This window comes from Balaenoptera physalus (genome assembly GCF_965194825.1).
Source record: "Balaenoptera physalus genome assembly, chromosome: 2".
Lineage (NCBI taxonomy): Eukaryota > Metazoa > Chordata > Mammalia > Artiodactyla > Balaenopteridae > Balaenoptera > Balaenoptera physalus.
In genome coordinates, this window is record NC_138883.1 from 141,020,379 (window position 1) to 141,034,086 (window position 13,708).

Here is a 13,708-nt window from a genome sequence, read left to right on the forward strand (position 1 = left end):
GCAGGCTCAGTAGTTGTGGCGCACGGGCTTAGTTGCTCCACAGCATGTGGCATCTTCCTGGACCAGGGCTCAAATCTGTGTCCCCTGCATCGGCAGGCGGATTCTTAACCACTGCGCCACCAGGGAAGCCCTCTGGGTCTGTTTCTATTTACTGTTTTTTCTCTTGACTTTGGGTCCCATTTTCCTGTTTCTTCTCATATCTAATAATATATTTTTTTTATTACATCTAGGACATTGAGGATGATGTTATAGGGCTCTGGATACCATTATCTTCCTTAGAAGAGTATTGATTCTTGTTCTAGCAAGCAGTTAAATTACTGGCAGATAACCCTGATCTTGTGGAAGCTTAATTTTAAGTTTTGTTAAGGTAGGTCTTTTCAGTTTTTCCTTTATCCTAAGGAGCAGTCCTTAGTCCTTGTACATAGTCCTTACTCCCAGAGTTTGACCCTTCTCACATTTTAACAAAAAGCCTAAGGTATTGTCAAGCTCTTTTACTTTGGCAGAACTTGAACTCTAAATCATGTATCCACAGCACTGGGGAGTTGCTGTAATATCTGCTTAGTAAGATTGCTAGTGTTTTCTTCTGGGATTCCTTGGAGTCTTGCCCTATGTCTTCACAGTCAGCTAAGGATTTGAAGAAAGATCTGCAGATTTGGGAGGTTCCTCTTACATGACTCCCTCTTTTCCTGGATATCCCCCCTTAACTTTCAGCCATTCTAGCAGCCCTGAACTCCAACCTCTGTCTCCTCAGTCCATTAGTAATTCTGTATGAGCTCTATTCCCATACATTGAACAAACTAGGGAGTGCCCTCAGGGGAAAGACAGGTAAGTGTGAGTCTTACCCAGGGTGTTTGCTTCTTTCTTAGATTGTAGCCCCTCCAGTTTCTTCCTGCTTTTAGTCACTCTACTATGCCTTCAAATAATTATTTTTTTGTATTTTACCAAGAATTTAAAATTGTTGTCACTAGGAAAGTTAGTCTGATATAAGGTCCTCTGCCATTATCTGAAACCAGAAACCTTTTGAAATATTTTTATCATACAAATTGAGCAACATCCTAGTCAGTTCTCCATGTATTTCATCACTTAAACCCAGTCCTCCTGATTTCTGTCATTTATTTGGTGAGTATCCCAGTAGCCTTCCTGGTAAATCCATTTTGGTTTGAATCAGCCAGAGCAAGTTGTTTACAATCAAGGGCTGAGACTAATACTTAGGGCTTGTATTGACCTGTATGTTGCTCAAATCTTGACTACATTGAGAAGCTTCAAAGACCTCTCCACAGTCAATGGCTATGCATGGGTCTCCCTGAAAATAGCACCTCAGATCACTGCCACCTTTAATACTTTTTTTGAATTTTATTTTATCTTTTATACAGCAGGTTCTTATCAGTTATCTATTTTATACATATTAGTGTATATATGTCAATCCCAATCTCTCCCAATTCATCCCACCACCACCACCACCCCCACTTTCCCCCCTTGGTGTCCATGTTTGTTCTCTACATCTGTGTCTCTATAATATTTTTTAATTTTTAATTAAAATTTTGATTTAAAATATTTTAGTTTTATAATGATCATATTTTTGCACCAGGATAAGTAGATTCCTTCTTAATACTATTAAGTCATTTTACCGCCTGGTTTGGATCAGTTTCACTAGCCCCTTCACTCTGCACCCTTATTAGAATTATTCTCCTTTTCATCAATTCTAAGGGTCTAAAACATTCTCACCAAACCATTTGCCTTGTTCTCCACCCGTGCATACGCCCACACACAGACACACATCTTCCTTAGCCAGTAAAGGCAGATGTTCCAAACTTTCACATCCTTTCCTCCCAGTGACAGGCAGAGAAGAATTCCAATTAGTAAAGGAGAAAAAGACATATATTTGGAACATGGTGTAAGACACCAGAGGCAGAAGTCAGGAGAGAGAGAAAATTGTGAAAGCAAGGATGCTGATCTAGGGAATTTCAAGAAGTCCTCACAAGCTCATTTGGTTGTGCACTGTCCAGTCATTTTCAGAATTCCAAACAAAGTGCCGCACTTGTTAATGAGTACGTTAATGACCCTTTAATTTACTCAGTGAAGACCAATCCATAAAACATTTATGCTCCATTATGTAGAATTTTCTCTGTCCCTTTGAGGTGAATCTGTCTCCTCAGAGAAACTAAGAATGGGAATGGGCAAAGTCTCTTTAAAACTGGGTTCCTGGATCACTCTTCCTGCTAAAGTGAAGAAGGGATGAAAAGAAGGAGAATGGAATTTGGTAGCAGACAGACACAAAATTAAGTCTCTACTTGGCTTCTCACTAGTTCTGTGGTCTTGGGCAAGTCAATTATGAATAACAATAGTTAATACATATAGAACATTAAGAACTGTGTATTACTAAAATACGTTAAAAGTTTTATTTCATTTAATCCTTATAAATTCCTATTGAGGTAGGTACTATTATGATTCCTATTTCACAGAAATAGGAGAAAGCATCATGACAACATGCTATCTGAGTCTTGCCATAGTGCACAGCTTTTATTCATGGTGTTTGATTTTTGGTTTCATGAATGCTGTGCATCAGATGAAAGAAGCAGCAGGATTGCTGCTACAACAGTCTCACTGTATGGTTGGGTATATCTCCTGGCTGTGTCAATTTCAGCTTTGTGGCTTTCAAGTTTGGGTCCTGAACCTTCTAGGAATTCTGAAAATTGTTAGTATACTGTATTCGTTTTCTATTGCTGTGTAACACATTGCCATGAACTTAGTAGTTTAAAACAGCACACGTATATGGAATCTAAAAAAAAAAATGGTTCTGAAGAACCTAGGGGCAGGACAGGAATAAAGATGCAGACATAGAGAATGGACTTGAGGACACAGGGAGGGGGAAGGGTAAGCTGGGATGAAGTGTGAGAGTGGCACTGACATATATACACTACCAAATGTAAAATAGATAGCTAGTGGGAAGCAGCCGCATAGCACAGGGAGATCAGCTCGGTGCTCTGTGACCACCTAGAGGGGTGAGATAGGGAGGGTGGGAGGGAGACACAAGAGGGAGGGGATATGGGGATATATATACATATAGCTGATTCACTTTGTTATACAGCAGAAACTAACACAACAACAATATAAAGCAATTATACTCCAATAAAGATGTTTACAAAAAAAAACAGTACACATTAATTATTTCATAATCTCCATGGATCAAGAGTCCAGCACCTTTTAGCTAGGTCCTCTGCTCAGGACCTCATGGAAATCAAGATGTCAGCAGCTGTCCCTTCAGGAGGCCCAGCTAGGGAAAGTTCTACTTCCAAAGTCTCTCAGGTTATTGGCAAAATTTATTTCCCCATGGCCACGTGATTACAGTCCCTATTTTTCTGTCAGCTGGGAGCTACTACCAGCTTCTAGAGACTGCTTTTGGGTCCTTGCCACATGGTCCTCTCTACAATATGGCAGTTTACTCCTTCAGGGCCAGTAGAAAGGCATCTGCTTTTCTTCTCATAACTTTTAAAAGATAACCTGATTAGGTCAGGCCCACCCAGAAAAGTCTCACTTTTGATTGATTCACAGTCAGCTGATCAGGGATGTTAATTACATAGCAGCAAAATCCATTCTGCCATATAATGAGCATAATCACATGAGTAATATCCTGTCATATTCAAAGTTTCTTCTCACACTCAAAGAAAGGGGATTAGACAAGGCATGTACTCCAAGGGGAGACAATCTTGGAGACCATCTTAGAATTCTGCCTACCACAGTGCCATAGACTAAATGTCTGTGTCCCCCAGAATTCATATGTTGAAACCTAATCTCCAATGTGATGGTATTAGGAGGTGGGGCTTTGGAGAGGTGATTAGGCCATGAGGGTAGTGCCCTCATGAATGGGATTAGTGCCCTTATAAAGGAGACCCCACCCCAGAGAGCTCCCTTGCTCTTTCTACCATATGAGGACATGTGAAAAGACATCTATGAACCAGAAAACAGGTCTAACCAGACACTGAATCTGCAGGTTCCCTAATCTTACACTTTCCAGCCTCCAGAACTATGAGAAACAAATTTCTGTTGTTTATAAGTCACCCAGTCTATGGTACTTTTGTTACAGCAGTCCAAACAAACTAAGAAACACATATATACTATTTTAATTCTCTTCCTTCTTAAACTTGGCAAAATGGATTCTGTCATCTGCAGTTGAACCCTGAGCAAAACAGTAAATAATATAAAGAGCAATAAATCTTTGAAGAAATGAGAATACAGGATTAACAGGCTGTCTACCCTGATGGGGTAAGGATACAGTTATCAATAAAAGATGTGATATTGCTAGTTTATAACACTTAGAGACAAAATGATTTCTTAAATTTTGCCTGTGTCGACCTGAAATGAAGAGCACGGAATGAAGACTTTGGTGGTCAGAGTGGCAGCTATGATAGAACATTATTAGAGGCTTGAGGAATACAAGGACTGTGTAGACTAGGATTTATAACTGCAATGGTAAGCTTAGAGAATAAAACTTAAAAGGTTGGGGTTTTAAGTTTTCTACTCAAAGCATGGTCAGAGAACCAGAGTTTCTATGACTACCGAGAAAGAATGACTCTCTTATCTCTAGCAGGGCTGATGTAACTAAGATCAAACTCAGAGTCTGCCTGTAGCTTGTTTAATTATACATTGGAGCTTGAACTCAAAACCCCATCATGTCTTTTGAAAGGGCAGTTGTTAGACTAGAGTAAGATCTCAAGAACTGGAAAAGTTATATTCTGGAGGATCCATATGACTCTGAGTACTCCAAGCCCAAAGCCCACTGAGCTTTCTTCTTCCCTGTGTCACCAGGCTGGCTCTACCTCATACGAAGACCCTGTAATGACCTCACCTGGCATAGTTACATTGTAAGAATTCCCCCTGCCACCTAAATCTATCCTCTCATTGCCTCCAGATCTACAATGAGGGTCAAATGACAGTAATCTCCAAGAGGCCAATTACAAAGTTGTACCTGGCAGAAGATGGCCAACATACCAAAAGAAATGTAGGAGTTTGCCATTTATATTGTCAAAAGTATGGGAAGAGACTTCTGGTTCTGGGTAAGATGGAGTGAGCACACTTTACTCTGTACCTCCCAGTTAATAAAGCTACAAAACCTGGACAGAATTCATGGAGCTATCTGAGGTTTCTGAAAGATAAATAGTAGAAGGTGGGGAAAACTTAAAGTATCAATGAACTGGTGGTGAGTGTTCTTTTTTTTTTCTATGATATCTCCCAGCCTGGACTCAAGAAAGTCAGAAATCTGAAAGTGGGCACCAAACATGACAGAGAATGCTCAGGAGGAACCCTCTAGTTCTGGCTCCAGGAGCAAGAAAGGGAACTCCTAACGCTCAGGGTAAGTGAGGAAGTCCTCCATTTTTCTTTCTTTCTTTTATTTCCTCCTCTCCATTCTCTTGTGCTCCAACCCCCAGGCAATCTCATGGAGATAGAACAGGAAGTAACAGCGGGGAGCCTACAGATCCTTAAATTCTGAGGAAGGGAAAACTTCATCTCCAATTGGAGGACCCGTGGTCCCAAGAGGTGGAGGCAAACCCCACAGCTTTTTTTGTCTCTCTTATTCTTCCTGTCACTTGGTACCAGATGTAGGCATAGCTGTGGGAAATTTAAGACAGAGTGGCGGTGTCTATGGCCTCAGTGTTCTGGCTAGAGAACAAAAAAGAGAAGCACATGGAAAATCCCAGAAAGATTACAGAGAGGGAAAATCTAGGAAAGCGATCCCATAAAGTAGTTTATAAACTCTGAACTCACCCCTGAGCTGCACATGTATGGATCTGGCCCTAACCAATATTCCAAAGACTGAGAATTGGACTACAAGATAGACCACCATTCAGGCCCCAGACTGGTCGACCCCAGGTGGCACACCAGGTTGAGACACATTCAATTAGCACAACAGACTTTGAGGACCCAACTGGCACTGAAAACAACAACCCACAAAAGGCTAGTTGGAATGTGCAGTCTGAACCTAACTGAGTCGATTGCTTGCCATAACAAAATATCAGCATTCTCCCTACGATTTAAATAAGACCTAGAGTCTTCTAAAGTAATATTTTAAATGTTCAGGATATAATTTTTAAAATTACTCACTATTAGAAGAACCCCCAAAATTTCAACTCACATGGGAAAAGACAACAAACAGATGCCAATGTTGAAATGTCACTAATGTGGGAAATATCAGACAAAGACTTTAAAGCAGTTATTTCAAAAATGCTTAAGAAGTAAGGATCAATTAAAAGGAAAATAAAGATAGAAAGCCTCTGCCAAATAGAACCTATAAAGAAGAACCAGATTTATTTAAAAAAGAGAAGAACCAGATAAAAATTTTAGAACTGAAAAGCACAGTTCCACAAACTAAAAACTCACTGGATGGTCCAATAGCAGAATTGGAAGACTCAACCAGATAAAGATATCAATTCTCACCAAATTGATCTATAGTTTAATACAATTCCATTCAAAGTCCTAGCAGGAATTTTTATAGATATAGACAAGTTAATTCTAACATTTACATGGAAGGCAAAGGAATTAGAATATCCAAAACAATTTTGGAAAATAAGAAAAAAGTTGTAGGAATCATACTACCCAATATGAAGACCTACTGTAAAGCTAGGGTAATGAAGACAGTATACTATTGGCAAATGGATAGGCAGATAGGTCAATGGAACAGAACAGGGAGAGTAGAAATCAACACATATTTAGGGACAACTGATTTTGAACAAAGGTGCAAAACCAGTTCAGTGAAGAAAGTATCTCATTTAACAAATTTGCTACAATAACTGGACATTCATGCTCAAAAAAAATTAACCTCATTCTAAACCTCACAATTTATTTTTTTAAATGGATCAGAGATCTAAATGTAAAACTTAACAGTATAAACCTTTTAGGAGAAAACATAGGAAAAAAATCTTTGTGGTCTGGGTTAGACAAAGGTTTCAAAGATCTGCACCAAAAGCATGATCTGTAAAGAAAAACTGACTTCATCTAAATTACAAACTTTTGCTCTTTGAAAGGCATTGTTATGAGAGTGAAAATACAAGCTACAGACTGGGAGATATGTGAAATCACGTACCTGACAAAGGACTTCTGTCCAGAATGTATTTTTTTAAAACCCAACAGTAAGAAACCAGACAACTCAATTTTAAAATGGGCCAAACACCTGGACAAAGAGGATAGATGGATGACAAATACGCACATGAAAAGATGTACATCACCAGCCATTAAGGAAACACAAATTAAAACATACCTATTAGGATGGCTAACATAAAATAGAAAACTGACAATACCAAGAGCTCACAAGAATGGGGAGGAACTGAAACTCTTATACATTGTTGGCAGAAATGCAAAATAACATATTCACTCTAGAAAACAGTTTGGCATTTTCTTATGAAGTTAAACCGATACCTACCATATGACCCAGCAATCCTACTCCTCATGTATTTACCCTAAAGAAATGAAAACTTACATTCACACAAAAACCTATACATGAACGTTGATAGGAGCTCTAATCATAACTGCCAAAATCTAGGTACAACCTTCAAAAGGTGAGAGGGTGAACAAACTGTGGTATATCCATACAATGGAAAATTCATCAGTAAAAAGGAACAGACTGTTGATAAACACCAACAATGTGGATGAGTCTCAAATGCATTACGATAAATGAAAGAAGCTAGTCTCGAAGGCTACGTACTACATGATTCCACTTATATGACATTCTCAAAAAGACAGAACTACATTGATGGAGAACAGGTCAATGGTTTCCAGAAGTTACATGTGGGGGAAGAATATGACGACAAAGGGGTAGCACAAGGAAGATTCTGGGGGTGAGGGAATTATTCTGTAACTTGATTGTGGTGGTAATCACATGAATCTATATGTGTGTTAGAGCTCATAGAATTATATGCCCAAAAAAGAGTCGATTGTACTGTATGTTAATATAAAACTTAAAAAAAAAATTATGAGGAATATGTGTGGGAATGAAGGGGGTCTCATGGACCTAGAATAGGGAGAGAGGGACATAATTTTAGATCAGGTCAAATTTTCTATGTGTGAACATCTACAAGAGATTCTGGATGCAAAATATTGACTCAAGCTACTGGGAAGGATTCCATTTATTTGCTTGGTTGATGGACTAAAACTAGAGTCAACAGGAACCTACGTGAATTTGAGATGCCAGAAAGAACTTGATATAATATAGAGGAAAGAATCCAAAAAGCTGGGGAGATAAGAGTATAAGATTTATCATGTGTTCACAACTCCCACCCCAAAAATAACCCACAAGAGAGTTCAGAAGATAATCTCTTCATCACAGTATTGAGAAATACATTGACGATGAAGAGCACCAATATCCTTTAAAATCACGTTAGGTAAAATCACACTAACCACTGTAGGTAGAGTATAAAAGTAGGAAATGTTGCCATTATAAAGAGCTCCTTGATTTAAGTGGCAATGATGGAAACTTAGGATGACAAAGGTCAAGTAGATGTACTCAAATACCAGAGAAAAGGGAGATGCAGTTACTATAATAGGTAGCAGAGCCAGAGTAACAAACAAAATGGTTTTACCTACAGGGTTTTACCTATAGGGATCTTTGGAGATAATTAGGCCTCTATGACTTAAATAAATGAGTTACCCCCTAAGGTTTTACTCAATGTGCATAACAACAACAACAACAAAACCCAGCTAGACTTAGTAAGCAGAGAAGATTGATTTGAGCCACTATTATAGAAACTCACTACTTCTCACCCAGTTCCCAGCCCTAAATCAGTTCAAAGAGCCAGAGCTTTCTGATTGAAAAGGAGATGGGGTACCCTTAAAAAGGAATTATGTAGTAACATTATAAGCCATGTGCCATAACACTTTTACCTGACTGTTACCAAAAGGACACAAATTATGTTTCAGGATCATTGTACCCTAGGCGGGTGGGGGAAAGGAATTCCTAGAACTCTGAGGGAGTACTTGACCCTGGCTCGGAGCTAACACTAATCACTGGCAACACAGAATATCACCATGGTCCACTGCTAGGGTAGAAGCCTGTGGAAGTAAAGGTTATTGGAGTTGGATATGAGTCCCGCCATGGTTATTTCATCAGTTCATGGTTGTATAGCCCATAAGACTGCCAGCTTTGTGGGGGATACAAGCAAGAGAAGGCTCTGGTACGCCCTGGATGTTGTGCAAAGCTCTGCCACGCCCTAGACGTTGTGCAAAGCTCTGTCACTAGGACTTCATGACGTGGTAGATTTGTGGCTGATTGAGAGCCTTGTAGAGCCTGCAGCCAGCCCCAATATGAGCACCACAGCTGAGCCATCTGGGGCTTTGAAACAAAGCCCTGCCCTTTGAGTGGGCAGATGTTCTCTTAACAGTTCGTGGTATGGGCTACACAGCTTCCAGGTGTTCTTGCTAGCCTTTCTGATCAGGCAGGGCCAGGCTGTTTTTCCCCTGGCTGGACTGCACCACCGACTTGGTTCTGCAGATGAGCAAAGTGCTGGTTGGGCTACTGTTTGTGATATGCAGGGAAGAATTCGGTCTGCCTAGATCCAAGTGCTAGTTTTTACAAGCCCATACCCCATTCTCCATCACAACCAGAATCCCACTGATGGAGCCCCACAGATTCCCCTGCAAACCCCAGGGGGCCCGACCAGAGTGGGGACTCCCAAGAAGTGACCCACAATGTTGGGGGAGCTGTAAGTGCCCCTTGGGCTCTCTTTTCTCACTGAAGGATCCATAGGCTCTGGGGAGACCTTACCACATGGTTCTAGGATTCTCTCGTTGGTGTCTTGTCCATGAATAGCTGTTAGTTGTTCTTCTTGTGAGGGTTAGTGAAGTCAAGAACTACTATGTCGTCATCTTGGTGATGTCACCTCAACAGTTCATAGCTTGTTATTGGCCCTGGAGGAGATAAAAGTGTCAAACAATGGGAAAACGGGTGGCCTTGCAATTGAGTTGCCCATCTCTAACTAGGGGTGGCCAGCCAGCATTAGGATGTATCCAAAAACACTTCATGATCAGATGGAAGTGGTACGTAATGTATAAACTTAGCTGATCCAATAGATACAAGAAAATTGCATGACTCCTATTCCCAGGATGTCTACTCCCTCCACATTTCCATACCTCCTTCAACCTATGCCTAGAGCCTTAAGAGGTGTTCCACATGACCAGCTGACTGAAAAGGTAAAAACTAGAGCCTCAGGTAGTTCAGGTAGTTCTGCACAATATGCAGGCTTTAGACGAAAATGGATTATAACCCCACATAGAGACGGTCCTAAGGAACAGTAAGGAAAACAAATCTCTCCCAGGGGGTACACTTCTAAGAGGATATCTCACGTTCCACTTTATATGGAAAGAGAGATGCCCTGGGTTGTGGATCCTCTAGGTTTCACAGGCAGTGGCTAATGGTTTGATCAGACTTGAAGAAAACTAGATTGGAGGATTGGTGACAAGGACTATTGGAGAAGAGGCACTTGAATGGACCTCTCAGAATGGACAGAGTGTGGAAATACTCTGTGGTTTCTACTGAGGAGGAAGCTCACAATAAACAGGCTATTAAATAATCTCACAAAATGTAGCCCTACAAAATGTAGTCTATTCTTTAAGTTTTTTTTTTCATTTTCAGAATTTTTTTATACATCTTTATTGGGTATAATTGCTTCACAATGCTGTGTTAGTTTCTGTTGTATAACAAAGTGAATCAGCCATATGCATACATATGTCCCCATATCCCCTCCTTCTTGAGTCTCCCTCCCACCCTCCCTATCCCACCGCTCTAGGTCATCGCAAAGCACCAAGCTGATCCCCCTGTGCTATGCTGCTTCCCACTTGCCATCTGTTTTACATTTGGTAGTGTATATGTGTCGATGCTTCACTCACTTTGCCCCAGGTTCCCTCTCCCCATCCCCTGTGTCCTTAAGTCCATTCTCTATGTCTACATCTTTATATCCTTTAAGTTAATGACCATGGTTTCACCCCTAGAAATAAGAGATGGGAGCAGCTCCTCGCATCATGATGACTAATGAACCACTTGCTAAATTTCTGCCTTCTGTGACTTTGGGTTCTACTGATGTAAAGGTCTTTGAACCAATGGGAGGGATACTTTTACCAGGGGACACAATAATAGGCCCATTGAATTGGAACCTGAGACTTCCACATGGACATATGAGACTTATCATGCCCTGTTGGACAAAATGACTGATCCGGATTATCAAAGTAGACTGCTGTTACACATGAGGGCAGAAAGGACTATTTCTGTAAACCAAGGGACCCCCTGGGGCACATCTAAAATTACCATATCCAGTGATAAAAAGTTAACAGTTCTAAGCCCATATGGACAGAGCCAGTAAGTATTCAGATTCCCCAAGAATGAAGATTGGGTCACCCCACCAGATAAAGAATCACAGGCAGCTGATTTGCTGAGGACAAAGGGAACATAAATGGGCACTGGAGGAAGGACATTATAAATGCCCTCGCAACGTCACAGCCAGCTGCATCAATAAGTTCTGTGGCAGCTAGCCACATTTTCTTCTTTGCCTGCTGTGTCATGTACATACCTAGTATTTAATAAAGTTTCTTTTTTCTTCCTTCCCCTTTTCTCTAATATTTTATATAGTCTATGTGAGTCTACAATTTAGTCCACAGGCTACAGAATATTAGTACGATATTATGACAACCAGAGGAGATATGGTCATCGCCCAGAAAACCTGAACTTGTATCTAGGTGCAGAAACTAATGAAACTTTGGGTCCTTCCTTTGAGGAAGTGCATTTTGATTGTCCAAGTGATAGCTGTATCATTTTAAGCAAGCACAGGTTATTGCTACTATTATGGTTGGAAATATAAGTATGAAAACATGGCACATATGGATGCTAGGCAGCCAAGGGGTAGATCGTAGTAACATCTGTAACTTTTGAACACTTCCACTTTGTAAAGCCTGCCTTTCTGAGATATAATCCAAAAACTACACTTTCCCAGCTTCCTTTTAAATAAGGTATAGACATGAGACTAGCTTCCTTCAAGTAGATGTGTCGGCATGAGACTGGCAAAGCCGAAGGGAGAACAGTGAGGGTACAAGCAAGTGTGAGGTCTTAGGTAGTTTTGCAGGAGCAGTAATAGAAGTTCTGGTGCAGTGGAGGTCCCATTTGTTGCTTTTGTAGGGGTTAAGCAGAAGGTCACAACATCTGCAGGATTTCCAGATGATAAAATAATGTCATCGAATGGAAAAATATGTGGTCCTTATATACAATGGAATATTATTCAGCCATAAAAAAGAATAAAATAATGCCATTTGCAGCTACATGGATGGACCTAGAAATGATCATACTAAGCAAAGTAAGTCAGACGGAGAAAGACAAGTACCATACGATATCACTTATATGTGGAATCTAAGATATGACACAAATGAAACAGAAACAGACTCACTGGATTACTGGACTGAATGTCAATATTATGACATAGTATGAGTGTGTTTCGTGTTTGGTAATTGCAATCATTGTTGCTTTTGTTGTGGTCATCCATGTACAATGCTTGGTGTCAGTCTATTTATCTCTTGTAAAAATAAAATACAGTGTGTGTGTGTGAAAAAAAAAAAAAAAAAAAAGAAACAGACTCACAGATATAGAGAACAGACTTGCAGTTGCCAGGGGTGTGGGGGCAGGGGAGGGATGGGTTGGGAGTTTGGGATTAGCAGATGCAAACGATTATATAAAGAATAAACAACAAGGTCCTATTGTATAGCACAAGATATATATTCAATATCCTGTAATAAACCATAATGGAAAAGAATATGAAAAAGAATAACTATATATATATATATATATATATATATATATGTGTGTGTGTGTATGTATAAGTGAATCACTTTGCTGTACACCTGAAACTAACATAACATTGTAAATCAACTATACATCACTATTTTTAAAATGTCATCGAGATTTTGCTGTCTCCATCTCCAAGCTTTGCTTTCCTCTGCACTGGGTATCCTCAGATGAGATTTCTGAAGCAGGTTCTCCCTCTCACAGTGGCTCCTGGCAGCTCCAAATTGAGTAGGAAGAGAGTTTCACCTTCGAAAAAAAATAAGCCCCTAGACTGAATCTCACTGATCCAGTTTGGGTCACATGTTCATCACTGAATCAACTGCTATCCAAAGGGATAGAATATGCCAGATCTGGGTGATATGCATACCCTGAACAGGGAGAACAAGATGAAGTCTGAAGGGGAGAATGAGTTTCTCCCATATATTTCCTCCCATGTATTTCATCACCCAAAAGCACCTGGCCTTAAAGAATGGAGGAACAAACTATTGAAGTGATGGTACCAGCAGAGAAACAACACCTGGTGAGGCTGAGGGTTGCCAGACAAAATGTAGCATATACTTTAAGTTAGCAACTACTAACCCAATGGTGGTTCTCAAACCAAATTCAGTATGTTACTAAAGGAAAAGAGAATGGATGCTGGGCAAGCAGAAACAACAGCTGTCCACCAGCCAGGAAGTCTGGCTCCTCCCTTTAGCTACGAATGGGACAGAGAGCTAAGATCCTGACTATTTCCACCTTGTGATCCCAGCAGCACTTTCAGTTTGCTGGACTAAAATTCAGAAGGCCTGGTACCCAATTCTGATGTCTGTGAACTTGGGAAACTCCCTTAACTTTTCTGGACCTCCATCCCCTCCTTTGCCAAATGAAGAACTAACAGAGCCTGCCTGGTGAAGATTC

The 13,708-nt window shown here is 40.3% G+C and overlaps 1 protein-coding gene across 3 annotated transcripts in view; it reads right to left on the reverse strand.

The window, feature by feature from the left end:
• The window catches only part of LOC309655589 (uncharacterized protein), a 108,964-nt gene extending 96,573 nt beyond the window's left edge, over positions 1 to 12,391 (reverse strand). For all 3 annotated transcript variants that reach the window (XR_014260900.1, XM_082450949.1, XM_082450950.1), the window contains exon 1: positions 9,752 to 12,391. The gene's annotated coding sequence lies outside the window, so the exon portion shown is untranslated. The remainder of the gene's footprint in view (positions 1 to 9,751) is intronic.
• Between the last annotated feature and the right edge of the window lie 1,317 nt (positions 12,392 to 13,708).